At 35.7% G+C, this 16,009-nt stretch overlaps 1 long non-coding RNA gene across 1 annotated transcript; it reads right to left on the bottom strand.

Annotated features, from left to right (window-relative positions):
* Positions 1-4,138: 4,138 nt before the first annotated feature.
* Positions 4,139-15,823, bottom strand: LOC149131483 (uncharacterized). Its single transcript, XR_016237734.1, has 3 exons — positions 15,688-15,823; positions 5,907-6,008; positions 4,139-4,219 (listed from the first exon to the last, which is right to left on the bottom strand). It is a non-coding gene; the product is annotated as an uncharacterized LOC149131483 (long non-coding RNA).
* Positions 15,824-16,009: the final 186 nt, after the last annotated feature.

Below are 16,009 nucleotides of genomic sequence, written 5' to 3'. Positions count from 1 at the left end.
GTATGTGTGTGTGTGTGTATATACATATATGTGTGTATATATATATATATATATATATATATGTATATATATATATATATATATGTATATATATATATATATATATGTATATATATATATATATATGTATATATATATATATATATATATGTATATATATATATATATATATATATATATATGTATATATATATATATATATATATGTATATATATATATATATATATATATGTATATATATATTTATAATCATAAATATATAGGGATTGACAGTAACCTGCTTCTCCAACATACTGAGAATTCAGAAATAGCAGTCAAAGAACTACTGATTTCAAAACTACAAATTATTACTCCAGATTGATAGCGATATTTTTGATACACACAGAACAAAAAACAGTAGAGAAGAGTAAAAAACACTTGCCTTTAGTTAATTTAGTACAATTGTTTCACAGTTAAGAGTAAAATACTCTATTCTGATCTTCAGCTAAATATTCTAATAAATTTGTTAATGTCTAAGTAACTCACGTTAATTTTGACCATGTGAACATCAATACCACGTGAGGAAGACGTTAAGAAATTTATCGGCCAGTAAGTTCAAAATCCCTCGCCCTAATGAATTTCAATTCAGTGTGTATCAGAAATAGTCCCGCACAGGAAAGAGACTCGTACGAATTCCTGTGGTTAAACTATCCACCTTAGAGTTATTATTAAAATATAGATATGCAGGGCAGGGAAGGTTTTTTCATACTGAGCTACCCGGCAAAATTGTTGATTATTAATTTTATTACTAATTGACGATTCCCTGCCCTGCATATCTATATTTTAATAATAACTCTAAGGTGGATAGTTTAACCACAGGAATTCGTACGAGTCTCTTTCCTGTGTGGGACTATTTCTGATACACACTGAATTGAAATTCATTAGGGCGAGGGATTTTGAACTTACTGGCCGATAAATTTCTTAACGTCTTCCTCACGTGGTATTGATGTTCACATGGTCAAAATTAACGTGAGTTACTTAGACATTAACAAATTTATTAGAATATTTAGCTGAAGATCAGAATAGAGTATTTTACTCTTAACTGTGAAACAATTGTACTAAATTAACTAAAGGCAAGTGTTTTTTACTCTTCTCTACTGTTTTTTGTTCTGTGTGTATCAAAAATATCGCTATCAATCTGGAGTAATAATTTGTAGTTTTGAAATCAGTAGTTCTTTGACTGCTATTTCTGAATTCTCAGTATGTTGGAGAAGCAGGTTACTGTCAATCCCTATATATTTATGATTATAAATTTTTTACCGAAGAAGGTTTTTTCATACTGAGCTACCCGGCAAAATTGTTGATTATTAATTTTATTACTAATTGACGATTCCCTGCCCTGCATATCTATGTATATATATATATATATATATATATATATATATATATATATATATATACACACACGTATATAGATAAAAAAAATGATATACATATGTAGTGTAAAGTGTGTCTGGAGAAATCAGCAAACCAACCAACCAACCAACATTTATATCTCCTGTTATTATTGCTGTTGTTGTTGTACACACACACGCCAGTACACTTTGTTCCACCTCCCCTACTTTTCCTTCTTCATATCCGTTTCCTCCATTACTCTCACTCTAGCATTGTTCTCACTCTTATTCTAATCTCTCCAGCATCTTCTCACAATGTTAAATCTGTTCCACCCTTCATGGTGTCTCTCTCTCTCTCTGTTTTGCCTTGTGAGCAATGTGCCATGTAAAAAGCACTGGTGCTGGTGCCATGTAAAAAGCACCCATTACACTCTGGAGAGTGGTTGGCTTTAGGAAGGGCATCCAGCCATAGAAACCATGTCAATGCAGCCCCTGTCCTTACCGGCTCCTGTCAAGCCATCCAACACATGTCAACATGTCAACATGTCAACATGTCAACATGGAAAATGGCCATTAAATGAGGATATATAAATATTTATTCTTTTATTTGTTTCAATCATTTGACTGCAGCCGTGCTTGAGCAGTGCCTTTAGTTGAACAAATTGACTGCAGGACTTACTATTTTTTTCAAGCCCAGTACTTATTCTATCGGTCGATTTTGCCAATCCGCTAAGTTACGGGGACATAAACAAACCAACATCGGTTGTCAAGCGATGGTGGGAGGACAAACACACACGTGTGTGTGTGTGTATATATATATATATATATATATATATATATATACACACGACAGGCTTCTTTCAGTTTCTGTCTACCAAATCCACTCACAAGGCTTTGGTTGGCCCGAGGCTATAGTAGAAGACACTTGCCCAAGGTGCCACACAGTGGGACTGACCCTGGAACCATGTGATCAGTAAGCAAGCTACTTACCACACACACACACACACACACATATATATGTGTGATGAGGATGATGATGATGATGAATATAGTGACCTGTCATGAAGCTCAGATTATACTGGCAAGTTTTGACATAATAGACATACATCTCTATTCACTCTATATAAAGAATTGAGTTCTCTGTCAGAAAACGTTTGCACTACCAGACTGAGTCAAAAGTTGGCTCAGATTTTCACTGATGATTTTTGGCCTCAATAATACATTTGTCTATGCATGTAAGTACATAAAAAAACGTCTCGTGCGATTTCCACCTGAGCATAATACATGAACATTGACCAATCAAATTGCACATTAAGAGACAGTGTTCTGAGCTTTAAAACAAAGTATTTTTATAACAGCCAGAACAGACATAATTCATGACAACTCCTTAGAGTATACACTTTTGAAAATCTATTGTGAAAACAGTCAAGTGTATTCTTGTATTTTAAAATATAATTAAATTCTAATTTATTCTATGTACATTTTCAACATCATTTCTACTTCTATCCCTCCAGTTGTTTGGATTAATAACCATTTACATTTGGTTGATGTAAGTGAATTTGGTTGATGGAAGCTGAAAGAATGCATAATCTGCGCTGAGCTGAAAACGGTGATGTTTGTTGGCTTTTCTTGTCAACAAATTATTTGTTAGTTCTGTGATTTCGAAGATTAGTGAAATGAAAAACCAAAAAAAAAAAAAAAATTCTGTAGCAATAAAACTTTGAAAACAAAAAACAGGAAGGGCATCTGGCAGTAAAATAATGCCTCAACAGTGTGTATCCATCCCACCAATATCAACATAGAAAAACAGATGCAAAACAAAGAAATGAACATACAAACATGCGTACATTTATAAATGCATACATACATATTACATATACATCTTTACATATAATATATATTTATATATATCCATATATTTTCATTTACAAACACACATACATATATATTAACAAAGATTCAAACATATTTATATATACATGTGTGTCATTCATACACACATATTCTTAGATACATACAGGCACATATACACATGTACATACATGCAGCAATGCACATACATATTTCTATTTACATATACACAATTTCCCTTATTAAACAATGAAATGTTTTGCTTTGAAGTAATTCTTTGATGTAGGCACAATTAAAAAGAAGATTGAATTAAAAAATGATATGTAGATCTGAAAGATATTCCTTTGTAAAGCATTGCCTATTTGTCATTATACTTATCTATCTATCTGCAGTTTCTGTTAAAGGAAGCATTGCCAATGTTACTCATGGAATCTCTCAATACCATATATGATGTCAGATCAACTAACTCAACTCTTGCTTTCTTGTTGATTCAATGCAGCGAACAAAAAAGCTATTCTTGCTGGAATACTGCCGATCAAATACACACTTGCTTACCTTTACTCTGGCGTACATGCACACACCCGTACAAAGAAAAAATACACAAGGCATGGCTGTGTGGTACAAAGCTTGCTTCCCAACCACATGCTTCTGGGTTCAGTCCCATTGTGTGGAACTTTGGGCAAGTGTCTTCTACTGTCGCCTTGGGCTGACCAAAGCCTTGAATGGATTTAGTAGATGAAAACTGTAAAAAGCCTGTTGTGTATGTGTGTGTGTGTGTCTGTGTGTATATATGTATTTATGTGTGTATGTCTGCGTTTGTTCCTCTGCAATCACTCGACAACCAATGGTGGTGTTTTTATGACTCTGTAACTTGGCCATTCAGCCAAACACACTGATAGAATAAGTACTAGACTTACAAAGAATAGGTCCTGGGGTCGATTTCTTCAACGAAAACCCTTTAAAGTGGTACTCCAGCATGGCTGCAGCCAAATAACTGAAACAAGTAAAAGAATAAGAGAATACGATGGGGTGTGAAAAGTTCCTGGCTTTTGGTAAAAGAAAATACAGGAGGATTAATTAATTATGATTTTATTCAGCATATTCCCTAATCAAATTCACACACTTATTGCAGCAGTCCTTCAGTTTTCCTAAACCCTGTGAAAGAACTTGGAAGGTTGGGCCTCCAACCAAGCCTTTCGTGATACCCTTAAAGCCAGGAACTTTTCAGCACTCCCTCGTACATTTGGTCAGACAATATATACAATAAGGTGTATACATGACATACAATAAATCCTTTGAGTATTAGCATCTTTATATCTATATCTTGTGTGTACATTTAGATGAAAGACTATTACTGCAGGAATCAGAGCTCCATATGGATTATCATTATCCAGTACAGTGGTTAGTTATTATCCATCTATAATATAGTGGTTATCCATATAGATATCATCATTCGGTATAGTGGTTAGTTGATTGACCACTCTACTTAGCAGTGTTACTAGTTATGATAAACAGAATGTATGAAGTGAAAAATTAAGATAAATAAACAGCAACAAAAATATTTAGCTCCTACGTATGTTTCACCACTGCTGTTAATTAGAAGTCGGCATTGGATGTTTCAAAGTAGATATGAATGCCTAACTGCAATGGATTATTTGTGTGTATGATTGTGTATACACACACACACACACCGGGCAAAATGCTTAGCGGTATTTTGTCTGTCTTTGTTCTGAGTTCAAATTCCGCCAAGGTCGACTTTGCCTTTCATCCTTTCAGGGTTGATAAATTAAGTACCAGTTGCATACTGGGTCGATCTAATCGACTGGCTCCCTTCCCCAAAATTTCAGGCCTTGCGCCAAGAGTAGAAAATAAAAGAATATGCCTGTTTTTTGTAAAACAGTGTAAGAAAGTTGCATTTCTATGTACAAAATAGTAGCATTCAATCAACATAGATCAATAAAGTATGTATAAATTGAAACAAGTCCTGGGATCAATATGATGGATTAGGGCAGCGAGTTGGCAGAATCATTAGCACATCGAGCAAAATGCTTAATGGCGTTTCATCTATCCTTAGGTTCTGGGTTCAAATTCTGCTGGGGTTGATTTTGCCTTTTATCCTTTTCAAGGTCAATAAAATCAGTACCAGCTGAACACTAGGGTTGATGCTGGCCTTGTGCCAAAATGTGAAATCAATATCATGAACTGAAACCAATGAAAATAGTGCCCCAGCTTGGCCATAATCCAATGAGCGAACCCATTCAAAGAATAATATAATTAAAATAATATAAGGATAATTAATAAAACTGCTTATTATGTAAAATGTTAACCACTGATAAACCAGTTTTATTTTACACATATTGGTTATTTCTGATAAACATCAATTTAATTTGCAATAAATAACATTGAATGGATAGAATTGAATGTAGGACTGCTGTTTCTGTCTTTCTGAATCCCTGATCATCATCAAATTTGTAACGATATTTACGATCTGAATCTCAATATCCACAACATAACATTACCATACTTTGTGTTTGTGTTGTTTAATTACTTAATTTTCATGTCTGACACCAACTAACAATCACGCATAGAATTTTAGTGTGCTTCACAAAACACAGTTTTGACAAATGTTCATTAACAACATTAATTAGTAAAACTAAAATATTATATTAAGAGGTGTGTACCTTGCATTTATTCCTTTTGGTGTTAGAATTGCAGCTGCTGCTGCTACTGCTGCTACTGTTGTTTCCATATTTGTTACGAATATTAGTTTTACAACATTTCACCTGTTTATTGTTGGAGAAAAGATTAAAAAAAAAATTAAAGAAAAGTAATGTTGCTTTAAATTATGTTGATTTTTACATTTAATGTAAGGATTCAAAAAGACAATAATCGTGATTAGAGACTAATGAGTCTGGCAGGAGATAGGGGGATTGGCACTTTGCTAGTTATGACAAGTGTTCCAGTTGATCCGATCAGTGGAACAGCTCGCTCATGAAATTAATGTACAAGTGGCTCAGCACCCCACAGGTGTGTGTACTCTTAACGCTCTAGTACTGTTCCCCTCTTTCTCTCTGTTATCCACAAACATACAGTGACATCAAGGAGATTCAGCATGACACAAGATGTGACAAGGCTGGTAGAACCGTTAGCACGCCGGGCGAAATGCTTACCGGTATTTCGTCTGTCGTTACGTTCTGAGTTCAAATTCCGCCGAAGTCAACTTTGCCTTTCATCCTTCCGGGGTCGATAAATTAAGTACCAGTTACGCACTGGGGTCGATGTAATCGACTTAATATCCCTTTGTCTGTCCTTGTTTGTCCCCTCTATGTTTAGCCCCTGGTGGGCAATAAAGAAAATAAAAAATAAGGCTGGCCTTTGAAATCCAGGTACAACTCATTTTTGCTGGCTGAGTGGACTGGAGTAACATCAGATGAAGAGTCTATTGCTCAATGACATATAATGTGGGCCAACCGAGACTTGAACTAGTCACCTTACGATCGTGAGCCGAATACCTTAACCACTTAGCAACGTGCTTTGACATTTGCAGGAAATAACAGACCTAATTAAAGAAGACACTACTTGATACATCAGCAAGAAATAAATGTTAAAGTGACACATTTTGAAGATGGCAAACGTCCAAACACTGACTCTTAGTCTTTTTGCTCAACAGAACAACAACAGGTTTTCCGTGACCTCTTTTCGCATTCAAAAACAGTTATCATTCTTCATTCTTTCTTTCTTTCACACATCCCTCTCTTTTTGTTCTTTTCACTCTATCTCTTTCCTTCTTTCTTTCTCTCTCTCCTTTTCTTTCGTTCGATCTCCTCTTTCCTGCTTTTCCTTCCTCCTTTCTCCTTATCTAACTCCCTTTCTTTCTCACCTTCTCCTTCTCTTTCTCACTCTCTTTCTACCTTCCTCTGTTCATTACTTCTTTTATTTCTTTCTTTCTTACCGTCATATCTCCCCCCCACTCTCTCTCTCTCTCTCTCTCTCTCTCTCACTCTTTCTCTCTCATTCAGACATGTTTAAACTGCAAACTAATCCCCAGATTTAAGAATAAATAATGTGATGAGGCTCTTCTATTTCAATCATAGTGATACAACGGAATTGATGTTTTACCAAAAATTATGGTAAGAACATTGACCTGAAGAACTCTTGAGGTTGATTTCTGATGAGCATATGTGTGTGTATTTGAGTGTGTGTGTGTGTGTGTGTGTGTGTGTGTGTGTATAAATATATATACAGACACATACATATAGAGACACACAAATATATATATATATATATATATATATATATGATTCATGCTGAAGATATTAATAAGTGAAAGTAGTATTTAATTTAAAATTTTTATTAATATGAAGACAAATATGGTATCAGAGTGTCTATACACACAAATAGACATACATACATGTATCTAAATATATGACACACAAGTATATGTGCATATATATGTTTATATACATATGTGTACATATATGTATGTGTATATCAGTATATATCGGAAGTGTATATCAGTATATTTAAGAAATAATCATACATTAAAGAAAAGTAAATTTTTGTAATTGAAAATACAAATTTATGTATAACGTTATAGACTGGTAAGGTATAATTTAATTTTGTAACTGGTATGTCTTGTAAGCCGTAAAAGAAGTGGTGGAACCTGGGGTTAAAACGGTATTCTAATAATCCCCACAAATCACGAATTCTTACGTAAAAGGATTCAATCATGCTGCACTAAACCACAAAAGTATTACATATTAATTTCTAGCTGGCTTTAAGCTCCATGATCAAATTATTCTCTCAGTCTTACTCTCACTTCTCTCTCTCTCTGTATGTATGTATGTATGTATGTATGTGTATATAAGTTGGTGTAGGTGTATCTATGCGGTAAGAAGTTTGCTTCCCAACCACATAGTGCCAGGTTCAGTCCCACTGTGGGACACCTTGGGGAAATGTCTTATACTATGGCCTCAGACTGACCAAATCCTTATAAGTGGATTCAGAACCGAGCTGTCATCATTCATGAGTTTCTTGCCAAAAACAACATGGTATTGCTTCCGCACCCACCCTATTTACCAGATTTAGCACCTTGTTCTCCTTGATGGCTCTTATGTTGTTGACTCATGTGTTGTCGAATCTTTTAACTTCTTGTTTATTTAAGGACCAAACTATTTTTCTTCTCACAAGTTTTAGTGGCCCAGCAAAGATCAAAAGCATGCTCAATACTCTTGACTAAACCATTTGAAGAAGAAAAGAAACTTGAATGGAAAGCATATTTAAAATCTGGAGAACAGTACTATCATACTATACCAGTAAAAAGGTTGGGATAAAAAGAATGGTAAAAAAAAAACAAACAAAAAAAAAAACAGGTGTGAGCATGAAAAGAAACAGGGGTACGTATGTGAATGTGTAAGTCGGATGGAATGAGAAACTGTGACAGTGAAAGAGAGAGAGGGGGGGGGGAGAAAATCAAGATAGATAAGTATATAACTCAGTTTGTTATCAAAGACTTGGAAATCCCAACTTGGAGAATAGATACAATGGCAGCTTGTTGACTGAAATAGGGTGTGCTCACTGCAACTGTGTCCCATGTACACTTGTAACACCCCCACCACACACACACACACACGTGTTCTACAGTTTGATCTTAGCATACACACACACACAAGCATACACTTCTCTGGTCATGGATCATACAAGGCGTGAACGAAAACACAAGAGGTTATTTGGCAACATTTCAGACAAGAAACAGTTAAACATTTCTTACATTGAAACGAAGACAAACATGAAGGATGAGGGAGACAGAAATTGGGAATCTAACCAAAGTTGAGAAAGAAAGCAAGACAAAGTGAATGAGAAAGACATAGAAGGCAAGTAGGAGGAGGAGGGGACAAAGTAGTGGGAGGAGGTGGAGGAAGAGTAGGAGAGATTAAAATGCCATAAACCAAATCTAAATCGGCTTCACATCTGTTTTAAACATTTGTCAGTGGATTGCTCTGCATATTATTTGCATCAATTGTCAGAGTAATTTAACAAACAAATGTCTTTACTTAATATCAATCACTAAGCATTAAAAAAAAGGCAAGATCATAAATAAGGCATGTAAAATGATAATGAATGATAACAGTGTGTGTGTGTGTGTGTGTGTGTACACATGTATATTTGTATATAAGTATGATTATACAAATATTATACACATGTAATTGTAATTTCATGCCACGCTAAACATTAATGTCAACCCACCAGAGTAATATCATCATAATTCTCATTTAACATCCATGTTCCATGCTGGCATGGGTTGGATGGATATATGAGGGTGGGGGGCGGGGCACTGAAAAATTCCTGATTTGGGTAAAAGAAAATAGAGGAGGATCAACTGATTATGATTTTATGCAACATATTCCCCTCCCAGATTTGCACACTTATTGCAGCGGTCCTTCAGTTTTTCTAAACCCTGTAAAAAAATTCAGAAGGTTGGGCTTCTAACCAAGCCTTTCACGATACCCTTAAAGCCAGGAACTTTTCAGCACACCCTTGTGTGTGTGTGTATGTGTGCACGTGCATGTGTTGTCTTGCATGTACTTGGTGACCCTGTCAGTGCAGGTCTCACTTAAAAGCACCCAGTCCACACTGTAAAGTGGTTGGCATTTGGAAGGGCATCCAGCTGTAAAAACCTTGCCGAAACTGACCTTGCCTGTGCTTGTGCCAGGTAAAAAGCACCAAGTCCACTCTGCTGGAGTATTAAATGAAATTTCCCTGAGAAAGTCTACAAATGCATGAGCTCCAAGTGCAAATCCTTCCCTGAATATGATCTATGTGTTTTATCTTCCATCCTAATCAGCTTCTCAACTATGTACACCTACCATTTTGCATATAATATGTTTTCAACTGAAAAGCAGATGGAGAAAAATAACTGGCGCACAAGAACCTTTATTTTACTTAGCATTAGAATAAGAAATATTTTTATGACCTAATTCTTATTGTGGTATACTAACTCATAGATAAGAATAAAGTTAGAATCACAATGCAGAGATATTTGTTTTTTTTCCATCTAGTTTGAAGATAGTATAACTAGAAAATTATCAAATGGATTACATTGTATCTCAGGAAATATTCAAAATTTGGAAAATATTAAAAAAAAAAAAAACCCTTAATTGCAAAGGACCTAGAGTTTACACAGAAAAACTAACTTCATATTTAAATTCAGCATACTCAAATTAGGTAATACCAATTGTTGGTATCAATGCAACAATAATTTTGTTGGTCAGTGGAATCTATAGAATATGGCCAATTCAATTTCCAGCAGCCAGGTAGACCTTAAGGCCCCTTATGATGCCATCTGAGCGTCCGTTACATCTGAGCAGACTATAGGTTAGAAAAATCTCTGTGAGGATGTAGTCAAAGCTCCAAGTGCTAACTGACCTTTCAATTTTTAGCCAATTATACGGTAAAGAAATAGTGATTTCATATTTTGGCACAAGGTCAACAAGTTTGAGGGAGTAAATTGATGACATTGATCCCAGTAGGCACCTGGTACTTGTTTTATCAACCTTTAAAGGATGGAAAAGTAATATTGAACTCAGAATGTAAAGATGGATGAAATGCCACTGGCGGTTCTGCCAGCTCTTTGCCTTTGTGGTAATAAAATATTGCTGATGTGAAGGGATTACATTTTAATATTTTGAGATATTAACCCTTGGGAGACGACAGGGCTGATCTCACAACCAAAAAGTTAAATGACAAAGAAGATTGTACTAGTTCATTTTCTACAAGAACGTCGAGAATGTATATAGTTTTATATACGTAAGGTAATTACTTGATTTCTTATAATTTTTTTTTGAAAAATAAGTGCATGCCCTCTGTATAGGGCTTCTGAAAAGGGCTCCATCTTTTTGGTACTGAAACTCCAAACGAGGCTCTGTTTCTAAAGGGTTAAGGTGGCGAGCTGCCAAAGTCATTAGCACAAGGGACAAAGTGCTGAGCGGCATTTTGTCTGTCTTTATGTTATGAGTTCAAATTCTGTCAAGGTGAGGCTGACTTTGCTTGTTGTCCTTTCGAGGTCGATAAAACAATTACCAGTTGAACACTGAGGTTGCTGCAATCAACTTATCACTTCCCCCAAACTTGCTGGCCTTGTGCCACAGTATGAAATCAATATTTTGAGAGATATTAGGGTGGCAAGCTGCCAGAGTCATTAGCACACCAGACAAAATGCTTAGTAGCATTTCATCTGTCAAATTCTGCCAAGGTCAACTGTGCCTTTCATCCTTTGGGGCGGGGGCGGTCAATAAAATAAGCACTAGGTGATCACTGGGGTCGATATAATCAACTTGTCTTCTCCCTGAAACTTGCTGGCCTTGTGTCAAAATTTGAAACCAATATTTTGAGATATTAGTTTGAAAATGATCTCTTCATAGAAATTATAAATAGCAGTTGAAATAGAAAAAAAAGTATTGGGAATAAATAAGTCAGTTTCAGCAAGTGTCTTCTAAAATTGCTTCATGCTTACCAATGCCTTGTCAGGGGAATTGGCAAACAAAAACTGACTGGACACTTGTTGAGAGAGAGAGAGAGTGTGTGTGTGTGTGTGTGCACATATAATTTCATGTGTATGTATATATCTATGTGTGTGTGCGTGTGTGTGTGTGTGTGTGTGTGTGTGTGTGTGTGTGTGTGTGTGTGTATATACATATATACATACATATGTAGAGGTGCAATTGCCCAGTGGTTAGGGTAGCGAAAACACGTAAAGCACCACAAGGCTCCGGTGGGGGGTTCTGTTGACTGAATCAACTGGAACCCTCATCGTCATAAATGACGGAGTGCCATGACGATATATATATATATATATATATATTTTTTTTTTTTTACTTGTTTCAGTCATTTGACTGTGGCTGTGCTGGAGTACCACCTTTAGTCAAACAAACTGACCCTAAGACTTATTCTTTGTAAGCCTAGTACTTATTCTATTGGCCTCTTTTGCCAGACTGCTAAGTTACATGTACTTAAACACACCTACATTGGCTGTCAAACTATGGATAGGAGAACAGACACAGACACACAAATACATACATATATATATACGATGGGCTTCTTTCAGTTTCCATCTACGAAATCCACTCACAAGGCTTTGGTCAGCCTGAGGCTATAATAGAAGACACTTGGCCAAGGTGCCACACAGTGGGACTGAACCCAGAATCATGTGGTGAGAGGCAAGCTTCTTACCACACAGTGCCTATATATAGATGCAAACATACATCCACACACATACATATATATATATATATATATATATTAGTACATACACATACATATCTCCCTTTCCTTCATCTCTTGCTTCCCCATCCACACTCCCAGTACCTCTGTCCCCACTGACTTTTGCACACCGTTGGTACTGATCATTCTCTCCCTCTCTTCTAAATGCAAGAATTCCCTTACAAGAACCTACTTTTCCCCCACCTCTCATACTCTAACCCGCATCATTGGGTTTCATAGTCTAGTGAACTGCATGACAACCTCACCAGCACTGGTGGCATGAAAAAAAGCACCCTGTACATGTCACAGTAGTAAAGTAGTTGGCATTAGGAATGACATCCAAAACAGACAGTGGAACACGATGCAGTCTTTGGACTCATCTGATCCTAACAAACTGACCAGCCATGCCAACATGCAGAATGGATGTTAAATGATGATAATGACATACAATCATTTGTTAACTTTATATCAGTTTTCCATGCTGGCATGGGTTAGATGATGAAATTAGTAAGGCATTGTTTTATAGTTGGACGCCCTTTCTGTCACTAAACCTTTTCTCTTTTTCAAGTAAGGGATCTCTTGAAAGACGCCAAGTTAACAGAGTTTGCTGAAAGGAGGAGAAATGACAACAATATTATCACTTGTAGCCCACAACTTTCAGAAAAGCACAAATGTAAACCTACAGAGCAGGTACACATAAGCATGCACATACATGCATACGCGGACACACATTCTCCTTTCAATCAGATCCACTTACAAGCTGTTAGTTAACTCAGTGTTATCCTAGAAGACACTTGGTTCAAATACCAAGCAATGGGAATGAACCCCAAAAATCATACGATTGGAAGCAAACTTCTTAATCAAATCACATAACCATTAGTATGGCTGTAGATCTATCTACCAATCTAAGTGTCTATATTTATATATATATCTGTCTATCTATCTCTATTTATATATTTATCTTTATATATATATAGTCAAATCATCATTGAATATATATATATCTATCTATATTTATATATATATATATCTGTCTGTCTATATTTATATATATACCTATCTTTCTATCTATATATACCTGTCTTTCTATCTATCTATCTATACCTGTCTTTCTATCTATCTATCTATCTATACCTGTCTTTCTATCTATCTATCTATCTATATATACCTGTCTATCTATCTATCTATCTATCTATACCTGTCTATCTATATATCTATATATATATATATATATATATATATATATATATATATATATACCTGTCTATCTATCTACATCTGTCTATCTATCTATACACACACACACATATATATCTATCCACACAAACACACATTTATGTGTATATACTTACAGATACACATATACATATATGAGAGTCAGTAGGGAGAGGAAGTACTCAAGACTTACCATCGATGCTACTGGGAACAGAATGAAGACCATGACATGCCACTTATACTATAACTCTATATCTTTCACACAAACGAACAATCAGCCCCCATATTATTAACTTCATCCCCCAATTTAGTAGTGCAAAGTAAAGGCTACGGATACAGCCACCCCACACCTCCTCATTCAAACGGGGGTGGGGAGACGGACGTGAAATGTCCCCGTATGACCAAAGCCCAGTTGTTGGAAGTAGTAAAAAATGTATCTCCGCATACTAACAAGCTGCTAAGAGCTCGGTGTATACAACGGAGTGCAAAACGTTCGTACACACAGACACACTATCAACAACTTGTTAGCTGGTTGGGTATCGTTGTCATCCGATTGTGATGCGTATTTTATTCCCAGTCGGGTATCTGAGCATTCTGTGGTTTTCGCTTATATATCGTCTAGTACAGTATCGATAAGACTACTTGGATAGTCCGGTGTTGAAGAGGCGATTGAATATTGATGGAGGTGTAGAGAAGAATAAACGGAATCCAAAAAGACAAGATTTCATATATATATATATATATATATATATATATATATATATATATATAATGTTGTACTGGGGAGAGTCATTCTCTTTTAGTGCCTTATAATTTAACACACTCACCGGTAAAATTTCTACTTATTTCCTTCTTTATTTTTCTAAAATTTTCGTTGCGTCTTGCAACCTTTTCAACAGTTTAAGCAGGTGTGATTCGATGAAGATTTGACTGCTATTTCTAACAGTTTGGCCGATCTCGTAGATATATTAGAATTAGAAGTGGAGGGTAAAGAGGCGGAAAAACCCTTCAGAAAGCATTGTTTTTGACTGCTTAACACGAGGAAAAAAAGACGAAAAATTCAAGAAAAAAAAAAAAGGGCGGAGATGATAGCGGGGGTAAAAGAAATAAATAATGATTTCTTTATTTGATAATACTGAAATAACAACTTTAAAGAAGGAAGGGAAACGAAAACGAAATATATCTATCAAATCTACACGTGCATCTGGCTTGACAACACATGAGGCGTGCAAAACATCAGTTTAGAAAAACGTCGTTCTCTTCTCTCATTCATTCATTCATTCGCTCTTTTTCTTTTCACTTGCTTTTCACTTCGACTTTTCACTTGCTAGTTCCGTCTATCCACCCTTCGCACTCTGTGTAAGTGTTTGTATGTGTGTGTGTGCATGCATATTTATGTGAGTATCTATATATATCTATATAATTTTCAGAAAGAAAAGGCGGACAGTGATTTCGAAGTTTTGGCAACTAAGTTGAAATTGTCAACCTTTTCTTTGTAGAATTAAATAAAATTTAATACTCAGATGTATTGAGTCATCCTTTAATTAATGCTTGTATTAATAGTAAACATTAATGTGTGTTGTATTTTTGTGCTTATTGCCAAATATCTATCTATCTATCTGTTCAGTCGCTGATTCATTTTCTTTCAGTATGTGTTGCACTTGTTGCCCTTCCTACAAGACTTGACAGTCCTTTTTTCCCCAGACCTTGTCATCCACTGTCTATATTTCCCAACTAACTATCCATCCACTAACCTGCAGTAGAGCCCCTACGAAGTCGGCCAAACTGTTAGAAATAGCAGTCAAATCATCATCGAACAACACCTGTCTAAATAAACAACTGCCGTCTTAGAAGAAAGGATGCATTCGATAAGATAGTCCGTTGGGGGCACACTATATCTTAAAAAAACACGGGATGGTCACGGTTGGAATGCTGTTTATCATATTTCAATCAGAGCTGACCTGGGGTTAAACAAAAACAACCACTAACCTGCAAAATCAAACAGTGAATGCACCTGATTGTTCATCTAAGCCACCCAGTCAGAGAAAGCTTGAGTAAGTGATGCACTCCACTTCTGGCTAAACTTATAAAAATCTGCCTTCCCGTCTATTTCTCACTTTCTATCTATCTATCGGCCACTTCCCACCTTATATTTCCAGTTACTTTTTCTTCTTCGTCCTCTTCTACAATCACTTTCTTTTTCTGTCGCCCTCTTCTCTACAAGTATACTTTTTTTCCGTGATTTCTATCGCCTTTACTCTTCCATTCTTTTTACTCTCTCTTTCTCTCCCTATATGTATGTGTATCTTTC

This window comes from Octopus bimaculoides, chromosome 21 (assembly GCF_046866305.1).
Source record: "Octopus bimaculoides isolate indiv1 chromosome 21, ASM4686630v1, whole genome shotgun sequence".
NCBI classification, from domain to species: domain Eukaryota; kingdom Metazoa; phylum Mollusca; class Cephalopoda; order Octopoda; family Octopodidae; genus Octopus; species Octopus bimaculoides.
Note: the sequence above shows the minus strand (reverse complement) of the source record. Positions and strands in the feature narration are given on the sequence as shown.